Below are 8681 nucleotides of genomic sequence, written 5' to 3'. Positions count from 1 at the left end.
TAGCCCATCCACTTCGGGTTTGTCATGTTGTGCATTCACAGACACCCTTCTGCACAGCACTGTTGTAACACGTCGTTATTTGAGTTACAGTCACCTTCCTATCAGTTGGCCCTTCTCCTCTGACCTCTATCAATAACAAGATGTTTTCATCCACAGAACTGATGCTTATTGGATGATTTCATGTTTTGCACCATTGTCTGTAAACTCTAAAGACTGTTGTGTGTGAAAATCCCAGGAGATGATCAGGTTCTGAGATACACAAATCACCCCATCTGAAACCAACGATCATTCCACTGTCAACGGCACTTAAGTCACATTTCTTCCCCATTCTGATGTTTGGTCTGAACTGTTACGAGAATACACATAAAATTAAGATGTTTGCTGGCCTGGGCTAGCATCAGTGGCATCAGCAGTTGGTCTGCCACCTGCCCTCAGGGGAAGGAGAGATAAGGAACAATGGAGCAGCGTCTGGAGATGTGTAATGAAGGGATGTGGGAGGAAGAGCTGTCTGGAGCGGCTCCCCCCTTTGAACCCTGAACTGTTTGAAGTGATGGACAGGCGATACCCCAGCAGGGGGATAAAAAGGGACAGGTTCGCTAAGACAGACACACACGCCACCCGAGGTAACGAGACCCTGGAAGCGGTGCGCTTCTCACGAGTGGGTGAGAAGTCCCAGACAACGACAAGGGTGGAAAGGTACGATCAGCGGGAACCCGGTGTGTGTCCGCCCTTGCCTGGGTGCCGGGTTCACTGCAGAGGATCGACCGCATCTGGAGGAGGGGTCACAGTCGGTGACCTCAGGTGACATCACCAAGGACCCGCCCAAAAAGCTGTTTGTGAGCCATCTCGCTGGTCTGTGAGCCATCTTGCTGGTCTGTGAGTGAAGCCGTTCTGAATGATGAGTTGTTCCTATTCTATCTCTCTCTTCCCCCACATTGTCCACCGCCATGGCAACGATTACTGCGAACTGAACTACTAAACTGGACTGAACTTTGAGTCATTTTGAAATTGGTCATTTACCCCTAGACAACGATAGAGCTTGATTGATGCTGTTATCTTAATTCTGTGCACATGTGCGTTTATCATCGCTGAACTGTTGCATTTATTATCCTTTCGATTAATGTGTTGCTTGTTTCTTTAATAAAACTTTCTTAGTTCTAGTACTCCAGACTCCAACTGAGTGATCCATTTCTGCTGGTTTGGCAACCCAGTTACGGGGTACGTAACAGAACAACAACTGAACCTCTTGAACTCTGCATGCTTTTATGCACTGAGTTGGTGCCACATGATTGGCTGATTAGATATTTGAGCAGGTGTAGCTGATAAAGTGGCCTCCGAGTGTATTTTCGTGACATCAGCAACCTGAGTACCTTGCTTTCTGCCCCTCCTCCATGTTAATAACAGAAATAGTAACTCACCGATCCCTGGGGTACTCCACTACATACATCCTCCAAACCTGAAAAGACACAGTTACTGCAATTGTCAGTTTTCTAACTGCAAACAATTTTCAATCTGTTAATGCTTCAGAACTTTGGTAGAACCGGGAAAGAGAGAAAACTATATGTCAGAGGCCAGCCAACGATTCTGGGCTCTGCTTTTCCTAGAATGTGTCAGTGCTCTGCAACAGTGCTCACAGCATGGCCGTTTTCACTGGGAAAGTGGTAATGGTGCCTGCACTGCGCCGATGTCCACCCTAAGCACAATATTCCAATCTCCCTTCTGCTCTGGTCCAATCCACTGTGCGCCAGTGCTCACTGTGCCTGGACTGTAGGAATGCTGACTGTTCCAGTGCCCGCTGTGACAGCGCTCACTGTATCCCCACGGTTCTGGGCGGCCAAAGATGACGATTTCTTGTTTGGTCGCATGGGGGCAGTATAGCTGCCTACTGCGTGATGACGCAGGTGCTGCGTGAGAGCAGGAAGGCTAAACCCGGAAGTCGGAAGGTGGTCGTTGGGTTTGCGGGTTGGTGATAGCAGTCGGTCCCGGAGTGAGCCTTAAACTGGGATCGGGTCATCGGAGCTACGTCTTAAATCGGGACCCGCTCGCCGGTCTGCTGTAGGTCAAACCCAGGTCCTGTCTAAATGGGAACTCGCGAATAGAGCAGCCGGGAGGTGTGGTCATGGATTTGAGGCTGTGAGGGTCTAGGGTTGTTAAAGAGTTCATAGGATCAGATATTGGGATCACAGGGTAAGTGTGAGAGATGTTATGTCAACGTGTGAGTGCCTACAGTGACTGGAGGATGATTGATTGTGTGTGGGAGTCAGTTGCGAATGGTTAAAGGGTGGGGGGGGGCGGCAGTCAAAAGGTGTCACTGGCCTTACCTAGAAGAGTTCATTCGCCACTGGTCAGTTAAGCTGATGTGCGAAGGATACAGTCATGGATCAGTGAGCTAGCGGAACGGTGGTTAGATTATGAGGAATCACAGAGGTCAGTGAGCTGTGAATTGCCGCTCGTGTTTCTAACATATCTCGTTCTTTGTGATTTAATCCAAGCATTGAGGATTTTTCTTGACTTTTGTGGAATTGACAATGCCAGGTGGATGTGGCAGCCTTCTAGAGCTGGTTCAGCAGGTAAGCAGCTCACCACCAGTTAATGCAGTCGGGCACAAAGGTTTGCACATTGCCTACTACCAATTCGAGTCTGACTTCAGTTATAGAACGTAGAATAATTCAGGCCCTTCGGCCCACAATGTTGTGCCGACCCTTAAACCCTGCCTCCCATATAACCCCCCACCTTAAATTCCTCCATATAACTGTCTCGTAGTCTCTTAAATTTCACTAGTGTATCTGCCTCCACCACTGACTCAGGCAGTGTATTCCACGCACCAACCACTCTCTGAGTAAAAAACCTTCCTCTAATACCCCCCTTGAATTACCCGCCCCTTACCTTAAAGCCATGTCCTCTTGTATTGAGCAGTGATGCCCTGGAGAAGAGGCGCTGGCTGTCCACTCTATCTATTCCTCTTAATAGCTTGTATACCTCTATCATGTCTCCTCTCATCCTCCCTCTCTCCAGAGAGTAAAGCCCTGGCTCCCTTAATCTCTGATCATAATGCATACTTCCTAAACCAGGCAGCATCCTGGTAAATCTCCTCTGTACCCTTTCCAATGCTTCTATATCCTTCCTATAGTGAGGTGACCAGAACTGGACACAGTACTCCAAGTGTGGCCTAACCAGAGTTTTATAGAGCTGCATCATTACCTCGTGACTCTTAAACTCTATCCCTCGACTTATGAAAGCTAACACCCCATAAGCTTTCTTAACTACCCTATCTACCTGTGAGGCACCTTTCAGGGATCTGTGGACATGTACCCCGAGATCCCTCTGCTCATCCACACTACCAAGTATCCTGCCATTTACTTTGTACTCTGCCTTGGAGTTTGTCCTTCCAAAGTGTACCACCTCACACTTCTCCATTCAGGCAAACATGAATATAGCCAAACAAAACAGTATTCCTCTGGGACCAAGGTGTCATGGTCCAGTCCCTGAAATCCGCATTCCGGTTCATTGATCCTTATTCTGGATTTTTCTGTTTTCCCTTGTTCCATTGGGTGCCTTAATTGAGGCACCTGATTCTCGTTTTGGGCTGGCACATAAATACCTCTGCAAACCAAGGATTCCCTGCTGGACTGTTCCCTTTCCCTCCCATCCGAATCCCTGGCAGTTTCCCTTGGCAAGTATCCTCTGCAGTCAGCTCAGCCCTGCGTCCAAGCAAGGGTTCCAGCCCTGCATCCTAGAAAGGGTCCCGGCCTTGCGCTCCAAGAAGGAGTCCCAGCTCCGTACCCAAGGGCCTAACCTCGCCTAGTCCAAGAGCCAAGTCCTGGGCTGGAGTACCTCGCCTAGCCTGATGCTGGAGATCCCTCGTCCTGTCCAAGCCACATCCAAGAACCTCGTCCTGTCCAAGCCACGTCCAAGAACCTCGTCTAGTCCAAGCCACGTCCAAGAACCTCGTCTAGTCCAAGCCACGTCCAAGAACCTCGTCTAGTCCAAGAACCTTGTCCTGTCCAAGTCAAGGCTTTGTGTTTTCGTCCTGTGCGTGTGCCATGTCCTGTGCAGGAGTTCTACGTCCAGTCCTGTAGCCATGTCTTGTCCTTGCTTAGATCCGGGGTCCGAGCCCGAATCAAGACCCAGGTTCCGGGTCCCTGTCCAGTCTCTGGCTCAGAGTCCTAGCCCAGGCTCCTAGTTCCAAGTTCCTTGTCCTGGTCCTGCTTTCCTAGTCTTAGTCCTAGCCCAGACCCGGTGTCCTTGTCTCGTCCAGGGCCTGTGTCCAAGTCCAGTGTCGTTTCTTCCTGACTCCCCTTGCTTTCTTGATAAACCTTGTCCTGTTCCTAGTACTTCAGTGTCTGTGTCTTGCATTTGGGTCTGCTCCCAATGCCCCCTTATGACACAAGGTGCAAAACATGTTACCAACAGCACGTAGCACACTACATATAGCACAAATAACACATATGGTAACGATTTCAGAAAAACATACAGACACAAAGAAAATAATATGACCCAGGTCAGTGAGCGGCGTGACTGTAGAATTGATGGTAAGTTGTCCTGGTTGAGCTTGTTCTTCCACTGAGCGAACACCGGAGGTAGAACAGTTGAAGTAGTTTTCTCATTGAAGTAGAAGTCTCTACACTGCTGAACTTCTTACTAACACTAACCCAGTTACAGTCTCTGCCTGTAGGCTGCCAATTTGTCTTCCTGTATTGAACTCCCTCTCTTCGGTACCCACCCCATCCTGAGTGAATCCTGAAGCAAAATGATTTTGCCTTTCCCTCGGAAGGTGGCACTGTGGAACTTTCTGAACAGTGAGGACGAGGCAAGCAAACAGCTACTGAAGACGGTGATTGGAGCACGAGTGGCACACTCGCTTTTCCAGTACCTGACAGGACAGGATAAAATAGACTTGTACAAGGTAATGAATACATTAGCTACTGATATATTTCAAAAGGTCAAAGTCAATCTAGTATCAAAGTACATGTATATCACCATATACAACTCTGAGAGCCGTTTTCTTGTGGACATTCACAGTAAATCCAAAAAACACAGTAGAATCAACGAAAGCCTGCACACAACAAATAACCAATGTGCAAAATACAACAATCTGTGCAAATACAAAACAGAGAGTAAAAATAACAAATAAATAAGCAATGAATATCGAGAACATGAGATGAAGAGTCCTTGAAAGCAAGTGCGTAAGTTCAGTGATGGGGTAAATGAAGTTGAGTGAAGTCCCCTCTGGTTCAAGATCCTGATGGTTGAGGGGTTCCTGAACCTGGTGGTGTGGGTACCTTCCTCCTGATGGCAGCAGTGAGAAGAGAGCATGGCCTGGATGGTGGGGTCTTTGATGATGGATGCTGCTTTCCTGCGACAGCACTCTGTGTAGATGTGATCAATGTTGTGAAGGGCTTTACCCATGATGAACTGGACTATATTCACTACTTTTTGTAGGATTTTCCTAATGACATTTGGCCCACGAGTCTATGTCAGCTCATGGAGCAGCATAATTTTCCCTGTAACCTGTCTCCCCATATTCCCGTTAATACTACCATTCACCTGTGCACTGGGGGTAATTAGCGAAGAGCCAGTCAACCTCCCAGCCTGCACATCTTTGGGATGTGGGAGGAAAGTGGAACACCCCGAGGAAGATCAAAGCTGTTACTGCAAGAACACACAAACTCCACAGACAAGCAGTAAGTGAGGCAGTGACTCTTCTAATTGTGACACTACTGTTTTCCAGCTGGTTCTTATTTCTTGTTTGGTGACAAATGCAGGTAAATGGGACCAACTTCAATGGCAATCCTGGTCAGCCTGGACCAGTTGCGCTGAAGGAACTGTTTCCATTGCTGTATGACTGTATAACTTAATCTTCAGAGGTTCACTGAGTCAGGGTATCCCTTCCTTACCCAGCCAGTCGTATCCAAAGGATGATGAATGGGACATGTTATCTCACTGACACCTTGATGTTGGAAAACACTCAGAAAACTTGCTACTTCCAGAAAATGACTGCATTCTGTCCCTCTCCACAGAGACAATGCATCCTCAGCATAGCAGAGTTTGTGAAGAAGAATCCCCGTGCATCACAGTCAGAACTGAACAAAGAGCTGAAGAAACAAGTGCTGCTGTTTGCAGCAAGAGTGCGTGCCTTGCAGTGACTCCCATCGGACAGGAACACCTCTGGATGGAGAGAATTGTAAGCACAGAAACAGCACCTTGGCCATGCTGAAACCTTTGCCCACCCACGACTCTTCACATCTCAATCTTTCCCCCTGAACTGTGGGGTTGTGGTTCCACCTGGCCTGAGCAACCCCAGATTAAGCTGTTTGTTACACTCTCTGATGTGTTTCCCAGTGGACTTCTGTTCCCTGTGACATTCCCAATTGCTGTTGAAGTTTGAAATAAAATCCCTGGGAATTTGTAGCCTGTCCACGTTGTGACCTTGTTGCCCATGTCCCAGAAGGGAATCTACACTAACTAACACTCTTTAATAGTTATATTAATGTGCTAGTTCTACCACAAAGTGCAAACGCATCTTTCAAACAATGTTCTAAGAGAGATTAAATCTATAAACTTCGTCACAGTCATCCTCTTGTGATGTTGAAAATCTTTACATCATTTTCTAAATTTAACAATGACACCTGAAGAGGTCAATTGACCAAATATACATGTGTCAGGACTGGAGGGTACCTTGTGCCGTTATCAGTCAGCTGGTAGTTAAAGGGGAATGCTTGGAGGCCGAGTTCCAAGTCCTGGTTGAATCGTTCTCTGAAGCTCTCCACTCAACATCCATAACACTGATTCTCTACCTATCTATCCCCACTGTACAGCACTTGTAGAAATTGCAGCAAGGCAAGGGTTAAAACAGTGTGCTGACTGAACAGAATGCAGACTCTGCACTGTCTCAAGTTGAACAAAACCTTGGAGAGTTGCACTCCCCTTTGTACAGCCTTTTCACAGTGCAGAAGTTCCATAAGGCAAGGGTTAAGGTGATTGGCTGACAGAGACGTTGTGCAGACATAATGCAAACACCCAGGCTGAACAGGGCCCCGAGAGACCACGACTCCTTTGTACAGCCTTTCAGACCTAAGGTCACCCAGGTAAAGATGCAACACGAAGGTTTATAGGTTAATTTGTCATTTTACCAATTTTCAAGTATTATTGACCTTTAACACATGGATTTAAGTTAACACCTGAAATATGTATTATGATAGGTTCTTACAGTAAATATGCAAACAATGGGATTCAGAAGTGCACATAGTTTCTATTGGATTAATATCACCCAGTCAATTTCTGTATAAAAATGGCATTTCTTTGTTCAGACATCTGAAGGGTGTGGTGATGGGGGCCAAGCTGTTCTCCTTGTGCACAAGTGACTGAAGTGTAATTGAGGAATGAGTCAGAGTCCAGTTACCTGGCAACGACACACTGAGACCCAGAAAAATTATATTTTGGGGCCACCTCTCACCAAAAGCGGATAAGCATGTGGAAAGTCACCATCCCCTGGGGTACACCAGTGTGGTTTTTGGCTATTTGAGAAAAATACTGAAGATGAAGATATCAAAGCTGATACAAACTGATGGTGTTTCAGCAGCAGTTTAGCACTGTTGAGAGCAGATACCTTAAGGCATGAGTAAATAACACCAATACTGTCTCTGTAAAGTCCTCCAGATCCACTCCCAGCAGTGAGGACCACATTGCAGCCTATTAACAATGTGCATAGGAATTGGGAAGTTACATTGCAGTTATATCAGATGTTGGTAAGACTACACTTCAGGATCAGAATCATGTTTAATACCACTGGCAAATATCCTTAAATATTGTTGCTTTGCAGCAACAGTAGTGCAATACTGTACATAATTTTAAAAACTAAATTGCAGTAAGAAATACAAGTACAGCGTATACAATTAAATAAGTAGTGCAAAACAAGGGGACAAAAAAGTGAGGTAGTGTTCATTACTCTTTTAGTAAATCTGGTAGTGAAGGGAAAGAAGCATTGAGTGTGTGTCTTCCAGCTTGGTCACTGTTAGAGGAAAGACTCTATAAATCAGAAAAAGTGTTGAAAAAATTCACCAGGATGTTGCCTGGGCTTGTGTGCCCTGAGTTAGGAGGAGAGGCTGCATAGCCTAGGATTTTGTTCCTTGGAAATTAGGAGATCAGGAGGCATCTTATTCACACAAAAAGGTGTGTGTCAAATGATTTAGAGCAAGGTGTCAGAACTAGTGGTTGAGACAGAAATACAATGACCTTTAAAAACCTAGATACAGTAAGTACGTGGTTGGGGGATCTAGAGAGCAATGGGCAGATGACATCAGCTTGTGGGGGACACAACCAGCAAAGATGAGATGGGCCGAAGGGCCTGTATGGCTCTGACAATAGCACTCCCAGCACCAGGCTTCTCAAGAGGATGTTCCATTCCATACTCTAGTATTGGAAGATATTACTAGAGGTTACGTCAAGAGATTCAAGCCATAAGCCATTGGAGCAGAATTAGGTCATACAGCCCACCGAGTCTGCTCCTCCATTCCAGCATGGCTGATTTACTTTCTCCCTCAGCCTCATTCTCCTGCCTTCTTCCTGTATCCTTTCACGCCCTAACCAATCAAGAACCCATCAACCTCTGTTTTAAATATACCCAATGACCTGGCTTCCACAGTCATCAATGGTAACAAATTCCACAAATTCACCATCCT

This window comes from Mobula hypostoma, chromosome 10, assembly GCF_963921235.1.
Source record: "Mobula hypostoma chromosome 10, sMobHyp1.1, whole genome shotgun sequence".
NCBI classification, from domain to species: domain Eukaryota; kingdom Metazoa; phylum Chordata; class Chondrichthyes; order Myliobatiformes; family Myliobatidae; genus Mobula; species Mobula hypostoma.
Note: the sequence above shows the minus strand (reverse complement) of the source record.